Raw genomic sequence first — 19,446 nt, forward strand, 5'->3', positions numbered from 1 at the left:
CGTAGTGCAACACTCCTCTCTCCAACTGCTCCCCTCCTCCTTTGTCGGCCTCTACCCCCATCACCTCCACCATCATCATCATCCCCACCACCATCTCCATCTAATGGCTCTCTCAGATCCGTCAAGTGTGGGAATGGATGCTCCGCCTAGTATGCTGTGTACTCGGCATACATGCTGGCATCCTCAATCTCTAGCCACATGTCCCAAGGTAGGGACATCATCTCTACCAGCTACGTAACAACCTGATCATATGATAACAGGTGCCCAAACTGTGCCTGATCTCTCACAGTTCGTGCATACATGCTTGAGCCCCGTGGCATCCGCAGAATCCTGCCAAACTTCCAACCAACCCTTTCCACTAGCTGCCTCTTTAGCACATAGGGCATCCGCCCAATCAGGTACCTGCTCCAGAAGGTGTAGGGAAGCTCAACCACATCATCCTCCCACTGCTCGCATCCCAGGTATGGTCTCCATATGACCATGTCAATGTCATCTATCACCCGCCGCCAATGCTCTAACCTGCCAATCCGTGACTACAATGTGATCATGTCATACAAGTGAACAAAACTGCATCTGTGACCTCTGCCTCTGAAGTGTATCGACCTCATCACTGGCAGATGCTCATAAGCCCACACCTATAGCAATGTCACCCCGCAACCCAATCCCACTGATCCATGGTATACAAACTAATGTAGCTCATAGTAGAGGCGTGCCAGCACACATGGTCCCCATGCATATCTGGTGTGTTGTGTCACCAGTGTCTCTAGTGCACCTCCCCAGCCCACAGCCAACCCCCGTGTCACCCTATCCAGACACAGGAATCCACTGATCGCTCCTCCTATAACTACTGGCAGCGCTAGCCCTATAGCTGTCATCGTATCCTAAGCCACATGTCCAGCCCTCATCTCTAGTCCTGGGTCCTAAAACACTCGTCTCAGGGCCTCCCTGTCTCCATCTCAATCATATGGGATCAGCTCCCCATCAATCGATATCCTCAAGATCCTATATACATCCTCAAGGGTGATTGTCATCTCCCCCATCGACAAATGAAAAGTACAAGTCTCAAAGTGCCATCTCTCTGCCAATGCAGTCAATAGTCTCATGTTCACCTGAAACTCAGGCACATACAACACATGTCTCAATCCCATAGCCTTGATAGCAGCTCGCTCCTCAGCTGTTAGCTCAGATCGCAATCTCTAAGTCGATGGGAATCTCTCCCATGACTCTAGCATAGGCAAATACTCCTGCAGTCAAGCAAATCAATCATGTCAGTCATAGTGGCATTCACTGTTCATCACAAAATGTTACTTTTTATCTAAATGCATATGGCTATCTATACTAGTGACACTCACTGTTCATCACAAAGTGTTGCTTCTATCTTAGTGACACTCACTGTTCATCACAAAGTGTTGCTATTTATTCTAGTGGTACTCCCTATTCATCACAAAGTACTACGTGTTTGGCACTCCCTGTTCATCACAAAGTGCTACTCACATTTGCACTCACTATTCATCACAAAGTGCTACTCATATTTTAGTACTCCCTGTTCATCACAAATTATTCTATCTTGGTACTCACTATTCATCACAAAGTGCCTTGATCTATCCTAGTCTTCCCTAGAGGACCTGCTTGAGTGTATCCTCTCAGCAGCTTATCCAATCGACAACGTATGTTCATCACAGAACTGCCGATTTGACCTAGAAGGCAAAAATTCACATTTTTAAACACAAACACACTTACCTGACATAAATGCGCTTGAAGACTGCATAGATGCGCCTAAAAAACATAGACACGCCTGAACAACACAGACGTGCCTATGCTCTGCACAGACACGCCTGGGCGACATAGACGTGCCTTCTTGGCATAGACACGCCTACACATCACAAACGTGGCCGCATTTGGCACAGACGTGCATGGCACAAACACAGACATGCCTCGCGAGCATGGACGTGCCTGGCACCAACACAAATGCTCCTAGACATTTTTGGACATTTTTTGGACCCTATTCTAAGCACATTTATTGTCCTATCTACTATGCATTAATGACAATAATAAATGCATCAAAGTACGAGGAGGTTTGGTGGTACTTACCGGCTCTCCTGCCTTTGCTGGCCTCTGGAATCAGTGAATGTGGTCGAATCTGTGAATGAAGGCCATTGCTGCTGACTACTACTGCTCTATTTCACTTTGCACTCTGCTCTCTTGGATGTGTAGATGACAATGAGGATGTATTTTCCCTCGTGGTCTATCTTATAGACTACCCTAGCCCTAGCCCTCATCTCCCGAGTCAGTCTTCTTTATCCCGTGACTTTGTCACTTTATCCGGTCAGCCCATTCTAGCCTCTCTTTCTTATCGAGAGATTGTCTGTGATCTTTTCAGACATTTTTTTCATCCAATCTCTCGAGGGGGCATATCATTCCTATCTTGGGGCAACTCTATATCAGTTCATATTATCTTCTTTGAAACAACGCGACAAACCGCATTGTCTCAAAGAAGGGCAAAATGTAGACACCTAAAATTGTCCAGTCTAATTAAATAAATATTTTATTTATTTAATTATCTAAGCTTAATTCTTCTATTAATTAAATAAATCTTTATTTATTTAATTAATTCATTTATCCTCTTCTAGCCTTATTTCTCATTTAAATAAATACATTTATTTATTTAAATTATCATTTTCCTAAATTAAATAAATATTTTATTTATTTAATTGATCTCACTCCTTCTATTAATTAAATAAATCTTTATTTATTTAATTAATTCATTAACCTTTTCTACCCATGGCACATGTCATTCATCTCTTAATTCATACACTACCTACCCCTTTCATTATTTTATTATTTCTTTTACCTACCCTCTAATCATAGCCGACCTCCTTTTACACCTCTCAATCTTATCCCTCCATTTCATATAGTGTCTTCTATATAAGGAGATGCTTCCTTCATTATCAAACCCTGGATAATCAATCATCCTAACTACCTAACTACTTGATCAATTGACTACTTGGCATATGCGGTCCTACTTGCAATCACATTCCGTTCTTTGTTGAGCTCTTGTGCACATAAAATCTGAGAGCAAATATATCAAACAAGATCAATGGAGATAGGAAGAATGGAGATCCAAACCCTATTGGACATGTGATGGTATAATCTTTGTGATTTCATTTGATTTGCATTGTCTTAGGTAATCTTCATATGTTATGGTGGATCTTTGTTGTTGTTAGGCTAGGGTTTTGTTGTTGAATTCATTTAGCCTTTCAATATCGTTATTATTGTTATCCATTAACACCATATACACCTCTCACACATGAGACATACCAGGAGGTAATCTCTCTAAGGAAATATTATGGTTTATCTTGCACCCACCAAAGGGAAGAAGATACTTCTATGATATTTTTGGTTCTAATATAATAACATAGAAAGGTAGGTCTAGCTTTTTGATCACCTAAGATTGGGCAAGGGGAGAGCATATCCCTACTACCTTTCAAGCATGTCAAACAATCCTAAAAGCTACTTAAATAAAAATGGAATAAACATGCACTTAGTCATAAAAAATGTCTTTGACTAGTGAACCTACAAGACCACAAGTTAGTAGTTTATCAATTTTGTCTTCTACCATAGGGAGAAAGTTGCACCAAGTGTTAGTGTTAGCATAAAATCCAAAATAAATCAAAACAGGTGGAGATATTGTTTAGAAGGCAAAGACAGTGTTCCACTTGCATAGACACCAAAAGGAAAATGTCAACACAGAGGTGCAAAAACTTATTAGGTACTTATAAGATATAGTTAACTCAAAAGATCTAAAATATGATATCCTACATAGATCAGAATGTTAGCAAAGCAAAGACACTGATGTAGGAGCGAAAACAATAGTTTTTGGTCTTGCAATAAATAGTTAGGTTTAAAAATTTTAAATCTTAAAATATTGCATAGAAAAAAAAATTAGTTGGGTGGAGATGCTATTTTTTGGTCCTATAGTAAATAGTTAGGTTTAAAGTTCTAAAAGCTTAAAATGTTGCATAGAAATAGAAAGTTATTCAAGCAAAGATGTTGTTGTAGGAGTAGAGACATCATTTTACAGTCCTATAGCAAACAATTAGTTTTAAAAGTATAATATTTTAAATTTGTTGCAATGGAAATAATTTAGCTGAGGTGCAAACACCATTCTACATTGGTAGAGATGCTGTTTTAGAGGCCCAAATGGTGTTGCACAATCAGAGATGATATTCTTCTACCTATGCATGTTAACTCACAAAAACTCTAGCATTTAGGGACATGGTGTCCCACCGAACATGCAAAAATGAAAGCAATAAAAAGTAACAAGTTAGTTAAACATGTCGATTACATAAATTAATTCAAAACATTCAAACATAACTATGATACCTTCCATGCTCTATGGATAGATCTAGAAATGGATGCAACCATGCTCCATTTTATTTTCTCTTGTTGAATTGAATGTGGGATTCTCTCCAAGTTACACAATAATGGAAAATGGACGAGTTGATCAAGTGGATGAAAGGATTAGGATGAAGGATTGTAATGAGTTGAACATTAAAGTGCTCAAATGAACATCATGAGGATGCCAAGTGGAATGGATATGGGAAAAAATTAACAACATAAGATTGCAAATGAAAATGGATGATTTGTGAAGGGAGGAAACTCTAATTTTAAATTTTAGAATTTGAAATGGATGGTCGATATCAAAACATATATTGAAGGGATAAGATTGTCTGAGAGAAGATGAGGTAGCTTGGGTTCATAGCCTTGTGACATGTATCATAAGTTGTCAAGTCTTGGGAAGGACACTTGGAATGGGGAACAGGGAAAGGTGTACTCACACAGTACATTTTGGGAAGAACATGGAGATGACAATTGGAAACACTTTTAGCAAAGTGTAAGATTCCTAGGTTTGAGGAGGATGACATATGGATGGAAATGTTAGGCCCAATATGGAAAGCTAATGTACTGAGAGGGGAGGGGTGAATCAGTACTCCAAAAATTTTCTTGAATAATAACTTTACTGTTATGCATAAACCAAATAGTGCAGTAACATAAAATAAAGTTAAAACAAATAGATAACAATCATACATGATTCACTCCATAACACATATATTTTGGTTACGCAGAAACTCTTTGTTAGAGAGAAAAACTGTGGTGGGGATGGCACCCACAACTTCACTATTGCAATAATAAAGAGTGCTTGGTTAGAGCTACATATTTAGCTATTTTTGATAGCTTACCCTGTTAGGAGTAACAAGATTTGTTAGATCTACCTTGCTAAAGGATTTTACAACACTTAATCTAAATGTTGCACCTGGTTAGGGGCTTTACAATTTATAGACTTGATTAGAGTCTTTTACCCCATTAAAGGTTTCTCTTTCAACTTCACAATATTACAATAAAATCATTACAAATATCTGCAACTTTACATCTGAAATGTTATAGCAGATTCTATGTGCTCAGAATAAGATTACCTTGCTTATAGCATACCTCGGTAACCCATATAGTAACTCAGTAAACCCTTCTGTTTACTCTATTCTTTGACTATTCTCTAAAAACTTCTCGGTGACCTCTGTGTCTCTGTAACAGTCTTCTTACACTCATACATACACCCTTAACTCATGCTGTATAAATAGATCTCTTAAGACAGTGATCCAATTCATTACTTCGATCTTACAAACATGATTTATAACCATGTAAAATATTTCATTGGTTAGATTACCTCAAAATTATACACAATCTTCTAGTGCAATTTCCAATGTGATAATGGTTAGATGTGCCTCGATCTTGTAACACGTTTTCATATACATGTCCAAGTTCAATGAATCTGGTAACATGTTTCACTCGGTGTATATCAACTTGGTGTGTCATCTTTGCTGCTCGATAGACATGATAAGATACTCGGTAGATAGTTCGATGTATATTGTGTTCTGTGACTGCTTTCTTCTGTAACCGACTAGACTATGCATACCGATTGAATATTTTGGTAATAGTAACTGACTAGAGTATATAGTATAACTTTGACATAAAACTAATGGCAATCTGATAAGTAGTAACAATCTCCCCTTTTGACATTAGTTGAGATGTTTGACAAAAACTACTTTCAAAGTTATAACTCAAAAATCTATATACTTTGCAAAATGACTATACTGATAGTATATACAATAGTCAATGAAATAGTATATTCAGATATACTCCCCTTATCATTATACTGTACATAACTCTGATTTTGCCTGCTTGGTGATTTGTTCTGTGTGCTTTGCTTACTGTTCTGTATACTGCTCTTGGATACTCTTCTTATTCTGCTTGGTATACTCCCCCTATATACTATACTCCAAATACTATATCATTCTCTTAATATTGTATCAAAATTGTATCACTCCCCAAATATATGGTATCACTCCCCCTTTTTGACAAACATCAAAAACTTAATTTCCATCTGGGGGCAGTAACTTGTCAAAAATGGATTTGTACTTGTTTCAGGCGTTGATGAGAGCGACAGAGAGTGCATCCTTTACACTGATCATTAAAGAATTTTGTGCTTCAATATCAGCCAATAGTGATATTAAGCCATCAAGAGTGCTTCCCTCTTGTGTAGTAGACAAGTATGTGGCTCAGTTGATCTTTTCTTGGACTAATGAAAGATGAGGAAGGAATAATGTCTGAAGTGTCATTATGTCCATCCTGATCTTGTGTTCTTCATTTCTTAAGTCCAATTGTTGAGCCATGAGTTGTTGTAACCTTGTATAAATATTTTGAATTGAATTTGGCTCTGTGGTCAACTTGCTTGAGAGATCAGTGATCTCTTTCTCAATTGTCTCTATTTTATTCTTAATGTCTTTAATGAATAAAGAAAATGTGTAGAGTTTTTGAAATAAATAATGAATGTGCTTGAGTTGAAGAGTCAACTCAACAATAAATTTGACAAGTTTGACTTTGCCAATGGCTAGAGCTTTCTGTACCTCTTCTATCATTTTTGCAGTGAGCTCCTTGTCTTTTAGCTTGCTCAAATACTTAGATGCATCAACTTCAGATGATTCTGTTTGATTAAGGAGTTCATCCAGTTGAATATGGATGGCTGCATCGGTTGACACTGTAGCTATAGGTAACATATCTGATAGCAGTGTCTTCATCTTCTAAAGTACTATATTCTTCTTTTGTATGGCCATCTATTTTTCTTATTTGGCCTTTGCTTTGCACAGTTCACCAAAATCAATAAGTGCTTGCCCATTTAATTTTGATATATCCATATTGGGCAACACTATTGGTTTAGACAAATCAACTTTGAAACTATGCTTTTTCACTTTCTTTTCTTTACCTTTGGCCGGTTGGACCAAGATAATAGCTTGGGAGGCTTGCTGACCCTCGGTAGGTTGCTCGGTAGAGGCAACACTTTGGTCGGTTCCTCTAGCCTCTGTGGTGTCTTTTGGTGTCTCGGTACTGGGTGTCTCAGCTGCAACATTTTCAGTGCTCAAAGGTTCTTGTGAGGTCTGTTCTAGAGTAGTATCTTCTCCTACTATAGACTTGTGACCTTTGGTGCCTTGTGCTGTATCCTGAGGATTTTCGGTAGAGACAGGTTGATTGATCAGGGGATAAGGCTAAACTTGTTCTAAAACGGATTCACTAGATACAATTTTTGCATATGTAGTGCCTTCTATCATTTCCTGCTCCGATGCTTCTATATCCATGACATCTTCATCTATTTGAATAGTGTCGGCAGGGTCTTGTTCGGTAGCATCAGGACCTTGCTTGGTGACATCAGGATCGTGCTCGGTGACATCAATGATTTCAACTATAGTTTGTGCATCGACATCCTTAATTTTGAAGATTTCTTGCCACTTTGCTTTTGTCTCATTTTCTACGTCAATATATAGCCCATTCATTAGTTTTAAGGCTCTCAGTTTGACAAGAAACTTTGAATTGTAGGTTGTCAGATGTTCCTTTATTTCAGCTACTGACATATCAAGAAAGAGATGGACTAGACTTCTTTCTTTGATTTGTTTCTCTGAGTCCATTGCATACTTCCACCTATTATCAATATGCAAGTAAAGTTCATTTGGAAGTGACTTTGCTAGTTCTAATGGAGCTAACCAAAACTTTAGAAGTGTGCAGATGACAGCTTCTTCAATTTGTCTCTTCTCATCATTATTTCTAGTTTCATACTTGACATATCTAATTGAACCAAATCCTACATATTCTTTCAGATTAGCACAAAAGTTTTCAACACTATGTATAATTACCTTCTACTCTTGACAATCTGGAATTTGTTTGCATCCTCTGATTCTGTACCACTAGACTCTTTTGCCAAAATGAGTCTCTGAGTAGATTTATTATATGTCTTTGTTATCTTGGGAGCAGTAACACTCTTTGTCTTCTTACTCGGTGATGCTACAGATGCTCTTGTGTTAGGTCTCTTTGTTGGAGGAGTCGGTAGGGCCTTTGAAGTGTCATGTTTCTTTCTTTTTAACACTTTACCCTTAGGCAATTCGGTGCTCAATGTTATAGCTACCTCTTGAGCTTCTAATTCCTCTTCGGTGATGGCAAGAGTGCCTTTGATAGGTGTAGAGGAAGAGTCTTCTCCGAATTTCTCTGACAATGCCTTAATCATCTTTGTTGCCTTTCTTGTAGCTTTGGGTACTACAATATTCATTTTTAACTTTTCCTTTACTTCCTCGTAGGTACCATACCTTAGCTCGGTAGCATGCCTTGGTAATGTAAGAAATGCATCAATTTTCTATTTTGTGATGTCAAAATCAATCTCGTAACCCATTGGTGGCAAAGATTGAGTCCTTGGTTCCACAACATTCACATAACAGTAATCGGTGTCAACTTTAAAACATATATCATTTTTGTATTTCTCTACTAGCTAGGGTCGGATTTGGTACCTGTTATGCATTTTCTCTTGAAATTTACTGAAGTAATCATCCATGATATCATTGAAATTATCTCCTAACTTCTTGATGAAGTCATTAATCTGATGGGTGATTGGTCGGTGTAGCTCCCAAACTACTTTACCGACTGATGGAAAGAATTTTTCAAAGTAGAAAAACATGCATACCAGTAGTGATCCAAACTTTAGAGTATTAGCCAAGTTGTTCTTCTTCGGCTTCTTGATTGTGTTTAGATTCTCAAACAGATTCTTCAATAATACCTCACATAAGTCAATTTTCATTCCCTTTTTCACAATTTTATAAGCTAAGTCAACTGCTGCACAGGGTACACTGTTTTCCCTTGCCGATTGGAAGAAACAGTAGCCAATTACTCTAATAGAAAACTTAAGTTCTGCATCAGTGACATTGTTCAGTTTCAGTCCTCTGTAATTAGATTCTACTCCAGTTAAATTGATCAATTCATTCTATGATATCATCTTTTGGGCTTGGGCATGATCATAGATAGGGTAACTGGTAATCAGATGAATGATTTCCTTGGTTATCTTGAATGGTTGCTCTTCTAGCCACATGAAATCATCATGAACTCTGCTCAGAACAAACTTGACCCACTAGGGTTTGAACACACAAGGATAGGTTAGGTCTTCAGTTAATCCTTTGATTTTGATGTGTTCATATTTGCTATTTAATACACCATCGGTACATAGCTCGTCATAGGTGTCTCTGATTTCAACATGATCGAGTTCTTCAACACAACATTTGGTGAAGAATCTCACATCTTCGATTAACAATACTCTGTCCGGGATGAATGAAAAGGTGGTTTGGTCATCTAGTTCTGAAGCGACTTTGGGAGTCAAAGAGTATTTCAGTGAGGGCTTCTCTACATTCTTGACAATTATGGGATCTTGGATCTTGGGCACCATTTAAGATTTCAGGTAAAAACTGTAAAGAGTCCTTAGGGTTTCAGGATTTAAAACAACATATGCTTTATACTTAGCAAATAATGGCAACTAGATAAGATCGGTAAACCAGCTTAACAATACATTAAGATTTTATGTAAATACCTTGGATTTTCTTTGAATGAGGTTTTGATCACCTTGGAATCGCTTGCTCTGCTCTCTGGAAAACTTGGTAAGTGTAAAATGATCGCGAAAATGATTTTAAGTACACAAAATACCTTATCGGGCTCCATGCGGGTTAGGTCAAAAACATTAAATGCACTCGGTTCCTTTTTAACTAATTTACTCTCTTTTTTTCATTTTAACCGAGTAACCAAGCTTCCTTCATTTACCGACTTCACAAGCTTCCTGTATTCACCAACTTGATAGGTTTCCTGTAAAGTGCTTCAAAAGACTTTGATAGAATTTCAAAATTACTAATACATCTTAGCTATGCAGATTTTGAATTTAGTACATAATAGAATAGGAACTGTTATGATTTTAACCTTCAAAGAATGCAGTCCCTTCATACCTTTACCGATTAATTTGGAATAGGTGCACCTAACTCAGTAGGTAAGGTGCTTGCTTATTTGACACAATTTCCTTCTTTTTCCAAATCATCTGTAATTTTTCTTTTATTTCTTCAATGTCTTTTCTAGGTTGATCTTTGCAATCTCCAACCAAGTGTCCAACTTTGTGACAATGAAAACATGCCATACCAGGATTTCTCCATGATTGTCGGTTGTTCATTCCAAACCTTATAAAATAGTTAGCACTAATATGTCCATATCTTCCACAACATTCACACCATATCCTTGTATTGTAATCCCATGGTACTGCTGCATATTATTGGTAAGGATCTATGTAAGTTTGGTAACATTTAATGTTTGCTCGGTGTGCAGACCACATGTAGTCTTTTGCTTAAACCAACACTTCTCGGTACTATGTCCATATCTATTGCAGTTTCTACAAAACCCTTTGAATTTTGCCTTCTGATAATTGTTAATAGACTTTGTCCTACATTAATTAGATGTGTGACCATATTTATTGCAATTGTAACAATAACCATTGGACTTAGTGACATTCGGTTGCTTACCTTTTTGGATTTGGCATATGTTGGCAGTGTGACCTTGATTTCCATAGTAGTTGCAAATAGGCTTCTTTCTTTTGATGTTATTCCTGTTTCCAGCTTGCTTTAATGATTCTCCTCTCTCGGTAGTATGAATTCCTTTCTCAGTAGAGTCTTTTCCTTTGTAACTGAGTCCTACATCTCTGTTGGGTCTTCTTGTTTTCAGTTGCTCATCCAACATCTTTGATGCTTCATAACTCTTCTTTAGTGTTTCTTTGGATTTCTTCTCTATTTCAAGTTCATTGGTCAACCTTGATACTTCAAGTCTCAATGCTTGGTTCTCATCATTCTTCATAATTGCTTCATGATGTGCATAACCTAGTTGATCTGATAGGTTTTGTTGAATTCAAGTCAACCTTGTGATTTCATCATTTTTATTAGATACTAAGACTTCAAGTTGTTGTTTCTCTCTTTCTAGATCTCTTGATTTATCCTTAGTTGTCCTCAATGCATCTAGATTTTCAGTCATCTGTGTGCTAAAATGTTCATGTTCTCTTTTCATTGCTTCTAGTTGATCAGCCAGTGCTTTGTTCTTTTCTTTCAATACTCCAATCATTTCTTCAATTTCTTCAGATATACTATTCTAAGATGATGTCTCAATTTGTTCCACTAACTCTTGAGAGTCCTGCAAATCATCAGATAATCTTCTTCTTACTTTCAAAGATTTTTGCATTTTCCTTTGCATGTCTGCAATCACTTGATTAGCATGATCCAACTCTTCTTGTAGATACACAATCCTCTAAGATTGTTTATAGCCTTCCATTGATAAGATCTCTCTTTAGGCAGTTAAACCCTTTTCCAAGATTCAAGCTCTGATACCAATTGTTAGGCCCAATATGGAAAGCTAATGTACTGAGAGGGAAGGGGTGAATCAGTACTCCAAAACTTTTCTTGAATAATAACTTTACTGTTATGCATAGACCAAATAGTACAGTAACATAAAATAAAGTTAAAACAAATAGATAATAATCATACATGTTGGTGTAAATAAATATTCATTTTGGATATTATTACACTTTACTTAAGTTAACTTAGGATAATGCATCTCTTCGTAGTTTGGATTTGAGACACTTAGGGAAGTGTGCACATAGGGATAGAGCTTGTAAGAGAAATTCCGCCTTTTGTGGTCTTATTTTGTTGTTACACTCCACATTCGGTGGGTCATACACCTCTTGTGGAATATTATATTATTTCTCCTACCTACCCCTAGTATTTCTTACCTACCCTTGTTTCTCATTGAGCCACATGTCATAATTGTGTGCTTGTACATCCATATGGCCTTGCCTATATATGCAAGCCTATATTCATTGTATTGGTTAATCCAATTGATCATTTGCATATTGATGAGAATACAGTTTTGTTCTTATCATTCTATTGTCTCTCTTTTTATGCTTTTCATTGTGCCCTTGATCTTGGCAAAATCCTACATGGTATAAAAGCCATTGGGGCTTCATTGATTAGTTTCTGGAGACATCGTGGAAGGCTTCTATTTTTGGATTTGGGGATCTTCATTTTTTGGGGGCGTCGTATAGCGATTTAGACATCACCGTTGAATCCAGGAAGCCATTTCCATGAATTTTGACTATAAAGTCGACCTATTTTGGTGAGAAATTTTTTTTTTCCCATTTTGGCTATTATTGTATGGATTTCGGAATTTTTTTTCAATTATTTAAAAAAAAAAAAAAAAAATTCGGAAAAAAATAGCGATGAAAAAAAAATTTGAAAAAAAAATAAAAAAAAATAAAATATTTTTGTTGTTTTTGGGGGTCCGCAGACCCCCCCGTACTTCGCAGGGCCATACCTGCAAGGTCAGAGCCACCGATGTGTCCCGCCACTGCTGCCACCATGTCCCATCACCACCACCATCGTCGTGCACCTCCCGCCGGCCGCCCAGAGCTCCCGTCGGTCGCCTCGCTCCCACCGCTGGCCCCCTCAGCTCCCAGCTCGCCGATAACTGTCGCCTCCGACGACGCCTTTCTCTCGTCGGTGGTCATCTAAACCAGTGAACCCACGCCCACCACATGGCAAGTGGCCACTAGCCCATGGTCAACAACCATACACCCAATCACCGCGCCACGTCAGCAGTCCGTACGCACAGTCAGTTGCCCAGTCACCTCACCAGTCAGTAGGGAGGCAAAGTTTTCATGACGGTCATACAGCCATCAAATTTAAGCTCGTAAATTTATGACGTCAGTACCACATCAGCAGACTTTTGAAATTTTTTGACCCCCTCTTCATTGAGCTTTTCAGTTTTGCAGTCCAACTTTGAAAGGCCATATCTTGCTCATTTTTGCTCCTTTTTTGGTGCAATTTTTTTTTAAATGGGCTAAAATTTCACAATCTTCATAGTGGTGTGGTTATTTTCTAATTTTGGTGCATAAGTTTTTCAGATTTTTGGATTCTCTCAACTGTACCTGTCCAATCCTCAATTCTGCAACTTCAAAGGTCTCGTTTGAGCTCATACGACCTCCTTTTCAGGTGCCATTTTTTTTGAAAGTGCATATTTTTTTGTCTAATTTCATAATCTATGATCAGATTTTAGAGATTTTGAGTGAAAATTATACTTTCAGATATTGGTGTTATTTGGCCTATTAGGTACTTGTAAAGTGCTTGGATCTTAGTTTAGATCTCTTGCATTATTAGTTTGAGTCTCTTTTAGCCTTATTGAGGTAGTTGTAAAATTGTAATTAGAAGTCCACTTTGCCATTTTTTGCAAGTGGCCCATTGTATACGCACTAATTATAAAGTGCCAAATCATCACTTTAGGGGGGTGTCTTGTGTGATTGTGCCTCTCTTTGTACTCTTTCATTTTTTTTGCAATGAGTCCTCATAAATTTCCACCTTTAACTCCACATAATTATGCATCATGGAAAATTAAAGTATGGAGTAAATTAATGGGAAAGGGTCTCACGCATTACATAGATGGAGCAATAGCAGCACCACCTGATCCTAAGGCTGATCCAAATGCTCAGTTAGAATGGCTCACAAAGAATTGCATGGCTCTTGGAACTTTGCACAAGTATGTATCAGATGACCTCATTTTTCATATTGAGAAGTGTACAACAATCAAGGAGGCTTGGGATATGTTTCAAAAATTGTATGGTCAAGTTGATGAAATCAGAGGTTACAAAATTGACAATGAGCTCACCAACTTGGATCCCAAGAGTTTTGATACAATCCAAGGTTATGTCACCAAAGCAAATGAGCTAAGAGCAAAGCTTAAGGATTGTGGAATTGACAAAAAGGATGCTCAGTTAATATTCAACTTGTTGGACAAGCTTGCACCAGAATATGCAGCATTTGTGTCTAGCTTCCAAACTCATCGTTTGACAGTGGGGAGTTCCTATGTTATGCCTTCATTTGATGCTTTCACATAAATGTTGATATTGGAACAATCTAAGTTGTTGAACATGGGACTTCCCAAGTCTTCAAAGTCCAAGGCTTTGGTGGCAAATCAAGGGAATCAAGGAAGTCAAGGCAAAGATTTCAACAAGAAGAAGAAGCACTCTAAGTCTAAGCTACACCAGGAAAAAGGACACTCATCCTCTCCATCACAAGGCAATTTTTCATCCTCTTCCAAGAAGGGGACACCACCTAAGAAGGATAAACCAACTTGTGCATATTGCAAGAAGTATGATCATGATGAGCATCGATGCCATGCAAAGCAAGTTGATGAGTTAACTAATCTTCTTAAGAAAAACAACATCAACTTGCCATCCGCCTACATAAAGAAGGATTCATCTCCTTCCTCTTCATCACAGTCTAAGGGAAAAGGGCAAGCATTTGTGGCTACAATAGGTTCTTCACAGCAATGGATACTTGACTCGGGTGCCTCATATCACTTGGGTTCTACAAAGGAGCAGTTTTCTTCATTGGAGCCATCTAAGGTACCTCACATTTACATAGGTGATGATACTCAAGTAGAGGTTGAAGGGAAAGGTTCAGTTGACATGGATGATGGAACCTTTGAGAATGTTCTCTATGTTCCTAACTTATCTACTAACCTTCTCTTTATCTACCAAATCCCTCACTATGGGAATGGGAAAAAGGTTGAGTTTACACCAGATTCAATTGTGGTAAAGGAACTTGATGATGATGCCTTCGTAGCAGTGGGACAAGTCAATGACAACTCAAGGCTTTATTCATTCTCCCATTTTATGCCAAGTTCACCTTCTAGGGCCTTGCTTACTCATTCAAATTCAGAAAGTAAGCTATGGCATGAGTGGTTTGGTCACCTCAATTATCGCTATCTTCAGCAGCTCAGCACTAAAGACATGGTCACAGGTCTACCTCGAATCAGTTTTTCAGAGGGTGTATGTTTGGGTTGTTCCATGGGCAAGCATCCCAAAGAGAATTTTGATAAGGGGAAAGCTTGGAGAGCTTTGGAAGTTCTTCAACTTGTTCACATCATTGTAGCAGGTCCATTTCTAGCACCTTCATTTAGCAAGGCCTGCTATGTCCTCACCTTCATTGATGACTACTCCCGCATCACTTGGGTCTACTTTCTCATTCATAAGAGTGAAGTATTTGATAGATTTCAGGACTTCAAGACTCGTGTGGAGAAGCAATTAGGGAAAGTGGTCAATATTCTTCATATAGATAATGGAAGGGAATATGTGAACAAAAGACTTGAGGATTTTTGTACATTTGAGGGGATTGATCTTCAGCATTCTGTCGCATACACTCCACAGTAGAACAGGGTTGCAGAACACAAGAATAGAACTCTGAAAGAAATGGCTAGCTATATGATACATGCATATTCTCTTGATCCCGCCTTTTGGGCAGAGGCTATCAGTTGTGCCACACACATCTAGAATCAGGTTCCTCACAAAGCTTTGCAAGGTATTACTCCTTTTGAGGCTTGGGCTGGTAGGAAACTGATTGTGAGACATTTCAGAGTCTTTGGGTGTCCAACATGGGCTCGCATACCTCCGCAGAAATGCAAGACATTGGAACCTCAGAGTTGGCCTTGCATATTTGTTGGATATCCTGAGGGTGTTAAGGCATACAGATTGATAGATCCTGAGACACATGAGGTGTTCATTGAGAGGAGTGTTCACTTTGAGGAAAGCTCTCCTAGCTTAGCCTCTCTACCTCCTCCACCTTCCTCCATTGTGGATAGTGATGTTAGTGATTTAGATGATGAGACTCCTTCAACTCTGACTCGCAGGGTTACACCTCCGCAGGGTCCACTTGCAGTTGAGGAGCCTCGTTCTCCACCTCCACCTAGACCTCGTTGGGCTTGACAGACACTTGAGTCCATGGGTTCTCTTGTTGGGGATCCTTTAGATACATAGAGAACTCGATCACAATATCAGGATCTACCACATGCATTCATTGCTACTTCTTCCGATCCCCAGACATTTAGGGAAGCATCAGGAGTTCCTGAGTGGGACCAAGCTATGGAGGAAGATTATAGTTCCTTGATGAGGAACAACACATGGGATCTAGTCCATCTCCCTAAGGGGAGAAAGATGGTTCGATGTAAGTGGATCTATCGGACCAATTTTGCAGCGGATGGTAGTGTGGATAAGTATAAGGCTCGGCTTGTTGCGAAAGGTTTCTCTCAGGTTGCAGGTGTTGACTATACTGAGACCTTTGCACCCATAGCCAAGATGAACTCCATTCGTTTGACACTTGCTATTACTACAGCTCATGGTTGGGTTGTACATCAGATGGATGTGAAGAGTGCCTTTCTTCATGGTGATCTTGATGAGGAAATTTATATGGAGCAGCCATAGGGTTTCATCCAGGATACTTCCTTGGTTTGCAGACTACGGAAATCTCTCTATGGCCTTAAGTAGGCCCCCAGGGCTTGGTATGCCAAGATGGATTCCTTTCTTCTCTCCGCAAGGTTCACCAGGTGTCATTCCAATCCAAATGTCTACATTTTGCAACAGGATGACTCTCACTTGATACTTGTGCTCTATGTTGATGACTTGATCATTACAAGGAGTACCACATCCGTCATTAGCGGGGTCAAATCTGCTTTGCATGATATATTTGCTATGACTGACTTGGGTCTTTTGCACTACTTTTTCAGGATAGAGATTTCACAGTCACCTTCTGGGATTACACTATCGCAGCCCAAGTATGCTCTTGATCTACTTGCATGCTTTCATGTGGCTGATTGTAAGCCTACCCTGACTCTCTTTCTTTCAGGAGTCAAGCTTGAGGCTCAGTGTTCTTCTCCACCAGCTGATGCCACTTTGTATCGTCAGCTTGTGGGTAGTCTCATCTACTTGACTCATACATGCCCTGATATTTCATTTGCAGTTGGCATGGTTTCCCGCTTCATGCAGGAACCACATGAGCTTCATTGGAAAGCCACCAAATGCATCCTTCATTACATCTAGGGTACACATCACTATGGGATTCACTATGCAGTAGGCATAGGACTTCACTTGGTTGGTTACATAGACTCCGATTGGGCTGGCGATCTTGATGATCATAAGTCTACCTCCGGTTATAGTTTTCACCTTGGTTCGGGCCCCATTTGTTGGCAGAGAAAGAAGCAACATGCTATTGCTCTCTCTTCGACTGAGGCTAAGTATTGAGGCATTGTTAACACAGCGACTGAGACCATTTGGCTCCAGCAGATTCTCATAGAGTTTGGATTCACCACTCCACAGCCGATAGTTCTACATTGCGACAATCAGAGTGCTATTGCAATCTCGAAGAACTCGGTGTAGCACTAGTGGACCAAACACATCGAGATTCATATGCACTATATCCAAGAGCTCATTCAGGAGTAGGTCATTGATTTACAGTATTGTCCTACAGTGGAGCAGGTTGCTGACATATTTACCAAACCTTTCACCGAGAGTAAGTTCCAGCAGTTGCGAGCTCTCTTGGGGGTGCGAGATGTGTCATTAGGGGGGCTCAACTGACTTCTCCTTCCTCTCTTATGGGGGGGACTTTTTCCTCTTTAAGGTTTTGTCCTTCTTCTTTGAGAGTCTTTTGTTCTTTCATCTCTTTTTTGGGGGGAGTTTTTTTCCCACTGGGTTTTCTCCCTTTCTCCGTTTGTGAGAGATTGCATTGCATGATTCTGCTTGCATTTGCATATTGTAATTGGGTACCTATCATGGCCTAGTAGCCAAGACCCATCTTGCATTGTTGACTTGAGTCTTCATTCCCCTAAGTTGCACTTAAGGGGGGGTGTTGGTGTAAATAAATATTCATTTCGGATATTATTACACTTTACTTAAATTAACTTAGGATAATGCATCTCTTCGTAGTTTGGATTTGAGACACTTAGGGAAGTGTGCACATAGGGATAGAGCTTGTAGGAGAAATTCCACCTTTTGTGGTCTTATTTTGCTGTTACACTCCACATTCGGTGGGTCATCCACCTCTTGTGGAATATTATATTATTTCTCCTACCTACCCCTAGTATTTCTTACCTACCCTTGTTTCTTATTGAGCCACATGTCATAATTGTGTGCTCATACATCCATATGGCCTTGCCTATATATGCAGGCCTATATTCATTGTACTGGTTAATCTAGTTGATCATTTGCATATTGATGAGAATACAGTTTTGTTCTTATCATTCTATTATCTCTCTTTTTATGCTTTTCATTGTGCCCTTGATCTTGGTAAAATCCTACAATACATGATTCACTCCATAACACATATATTTTGGTTATGCAGGAACTCTTGGTTAGAGAGAAAAACTGTGGTGGGGATGGCACCCACAACTTCACTACTGCAATAATAAAGAGTGCTTGGTTAGAGCTACATATTTAGCTATTTCTGATAGCTTACCCTGTTAGGAGTAACAAGATATGTTAGATCTACCTTGCTAAAGGATTTTACAACACTTAATCTAAATGCTGCAACTGGTTAGAGGCTTTACAATTTATAGACTTGATTAGAGTCTTTTACACTATTAAAGGTTTCTCTTTCAACTTCACAATATTACAATAAAATCATTACAAATATCTACAACTTTACATCTGAAATGTTATAGAAGATTCTATGTGCTCAGAATAAGATTACCTTGCTTATAGCATACCTCAGTAACCCATATAGTAACTCGGTAAACCCTTCTGTTTACTTTGTTCTTTGACTGTTCTCTAAAAACCTTCTCAATGACCTCTGTGTCTCTGTAACAGTCTTCTTACACTCATACATACACCCTTAACTCACGTTGTATAAATAGATCTCTTAAGATGGTGATCCAATTCATTGCTTCGATCTTACAAACATGATTTATAACCATATAAAATATTTCATTGGTTAGATGAACTCGAAATCATACACAATCTTCTAGTGCAATTTCCAATGTGATAATGGTTAGATGTGCCTCGATCTTGTAACATGTTTTCATATACATGTCCAAGTTCAATGAATCTGGTAACACGTTTCACTCAGTGTATGTCAACTCGATGTGTCATCTTTGCTGCTAGGTAGACATGATAAGATACTCGGTAGACAGCTCGGTGTATACTGCGTTCTATGACTTCTTTCTTCTGTAACCGACTAGACT

The sequence above is a fragment of the Cryptomeria japonica genome, chromosome 4 (genome assembly GCF_030272615.1).
Source record: "Cryptomeria japonica chromosome 4, Sugi_1.0, whole genome shotgun sequence".
NCBI lineage: Eukaryota > Viridiplantae > Streptophyta > Pinopsida > Cupressales > Cupressaceae > Cryptomeria > Cryptomeria japonica.